The sequence below is a fragment of the Talpa occidentalis genome, unplaced genomic scaffold (genome assembly GCF_014898055.3).
Source record: "Talpa occidentalis isolate TD23 unplaced genomic scaffold, MPIMG_talOcc4v2.1 talOcc4.8, whole genome shotgun sequence".
NCBI lineage: Eukaryota > Metazoa > Chordata > Mammalia > Eulipotyphla > Talpidae > Talpa > Talpa occidentalis.
The window spans coordinates 66,331,167-66,334,075 of record NW_023605194.1 but is presented as its reverse complement, the minus strand read 5'-3'; positions in this window follow the sequence as shown (position 1 = coordinate 66,334,075).

Sequence of the window (2,909 nt, the reverse complement as noted above, 5' to 3'; positions counted from 1 at the left end):
TGCATCCAGGAAGCAATAATAGAACCCTCGTCTGGAGAAGGGAAAACTGAGCACCAGCCAGAAGGAACTTAGGCCCTGAGTTGGGAATAATAAGACCTGAGTGCTGAATTTCTCCTCCCGACACATCTAGCTTCTGACTTTTGTAGCTGCAACTGCTCCCAAGATAACATGAAGATTTCTTCTGAGTGCTGCCAGAGATCTACCTAGGCGATTTCTGACAAACTCAGAGTTTGTTAATGCAGGACTCCACTGGAAAACTGTTGCCCCAGGCAGAAGATGAAGTCTAGGGCTGGCAGAGGATGACTTTCTATCCTAGAGAAAAATACCTGCCTTCTGGCTCCTCCATCTTTGCCTTTAGGGCTCTTGGTTTTTGCAGATTTTTGTTAGGTGTTTTACCTCTATGATTCCTGCCCACTAGTCTTAGTCCTTTTGGTTTTCAGTTTCACCTGCAAAAGAAAGGGAAAAGCAAGAATCAATTTCTTTTTCCTTTTCCCCTTCAGCTAGGCTTTTGTTCAAGTTCTCAGCCTAGATGTAATTTCAGAGGCCTCCTGTGTGTGCTGAGGAATCTGGGAGAGGCCAACAAGTCACTTGTTTGGAGATCAAACCCAGGAAACCAACCACAGATCCTAGTGGCAGTTGGCAGACTAGTTCCTTTTGGTGAAGTCCAGATATGCTTGCCTGATTCCTAGGAAGTTTGGTTATAAAAGCTACTGCCCTCAGTTACTTGTGGTTTGCTGCCCAGACTGAACAGTTTTGGTTTTGTTTTTATTTTAGCAGAATAAAGTGGCTACCATAATCAGATTATATATTAGACCATAAAATTCTCTCCCTGGGTCAGTAACATAGTATTAGAAAAGACAGTTTTTGGTGTGTTGGTTATACATACAATTTGTCTTATTACTTGCTCTATAATATTCTTGATGTACTTTCAGAACTTGGAAACAAAGGTTTTACTTATAGTGGTAGATCTGGCAATGAAATCAGTCCCAAGAGAACTGGGGATTTATAGTACTGATGAGATCAAGGGAAAAGTGGTTTTTGAGGAAAGTTGGTTTCTGATTTATAGGCTCTTGGGGTGAGCATTCCTCCTCCTTTTCTCTTGGTACCTCCTGTTCATTAAGACTTAACTGAGATTTCACCTCTTAAGAAGCCGTCCTAACCAGATCACTCTTTTAACGCACTTGTACAGATTTTGGTCATAACTCTTATACATTATGCTGATATCTGCCCTCTTCTACCTGACCATAATTCTAGGAGACAAGGACCCTTTTTGAATATGTCTCTTGGGTCTAGCCAAGACCTGGAACAGCAGTAATTTGCTGAGTGATGAATATTGTTTGGCCATTTGGAGACTTCTGATTTTCTTTGCTCTTTAAAGAGGATGCTCTAATCTTTCACCAGTTTTGGTTTTTTTTTTTCCCCATTTGGAAGCTTTCTTCGAGCTGTAGCTCACCATATTGCCCTGAAGACCTGTGTTTAGTTCCCCATTCTGGAAAGACTTCCCCTTCCCTCTTGGGAAGTTAAACTCATTGTTAAAAGCCAATATCCTCTGATCCTTTTTTTTTTTTTTAAAGATTTATTTATTTATGTATACAAGAGCTAGGGTACAGGCGAGAGATGCGGGGGGTGAGAGGATTCAGCAGAGACAGAGTGGGGAACAGAACAGGCAGAATGACAAAGCACTCTTCTGACGGGAGCAGCGGGCAAGCCAGGAGAGGTCTGCTGTGCCATGTGGTGGCTCTCTGGCCAGCCAGGGATCGAACTCGTGCTGCAGAGGCTGTGGATTGCTTCATAGTGCGGTGCTTAACCCCTTGCGCCACCAGGAGGCCCTATGGGACTGTTTTTACTTGCCTATTTTCCATTAGTTCCTCCTTGGATTCTTTGCTCTGCCACATCTTCGTTGTTGATTTGGGGCAAATAACTTCCCTCTCTGAGCCTATTTTTTCCATCCAAATAATGGTGTACTTCCCTTGTAAGGTCCCACTCAGGCCTAGTAATCATGACTGATTAGACTTCTGAGAGGGGCCCAGAGCCTTTGTAGTTCTTACAACCTCCTGGGCGCATTCATTTCATCCTCAAAAAAATGATATCTTTCTGGTGTTCTGTCACCTGGTTTTGCTTTATCATACATAATGCCTCTACCTTGCTCACACTGCTCATGACCTTATTTAGTTAAGGTGGGTACTTCTATCTACCCCACTGCCTTTTTTTTTAGGCATTGGCGCTCTTTAACAGACCTTTAGCATGGTAGGAGAAAGGGCAGCCAGGCTAATTGTCCTGTTAGTGTTTGTTCATCAACTAATGCTTGGTTGATTTAGGGCACCCTGTCTCAGCTGCTTCTGCTCCAAGCCATGTATATGCAATCACATGTTTGTGGTCTACCGCCTCTGTATCGTTTTTTCTCACCCATGGTTTTGCCAGTGGGTAGTTGAGTGCTTTAGCAGTGGCACCCTCCACCACTTCTCTCCCATTTGTGTTTCAGGGGACAATGGCGGCTTCCTATACTGTGCTGCATACTGGGCAGAAGATGCCCTGATTGGACTGGGCACCTGGAAGAGTGAGCCTGGCCAGGTAAGAAGTGGGGGAAGAGGAGGAGGGGCTTCTTATAGTTGGGAGAGGGTTTTCCCTAGCAGCTCCAGCCCTGTATTCCACTTCCGATTGGAATGAGCCTGGAGGGCAATAGGAAGAGACTTTAAAGTAATTGTTTAATTAGTTTATTACAGTTGTGCAGAGAAAAGGGGAAAGGGATCAATAAATAATATGCCCTTGGCTTCCCCAGGAAACTCAGAGGAAGCGCTAGGGACCAACCAGAACCAAGGCAGAGGAAGAGCCCCTTCCCTGGCATCTGCGATCATGTTTCCCCCACATGAGCTCCTTGAGGACTAAGCTTCTCCTATGTGCTCAGTCTG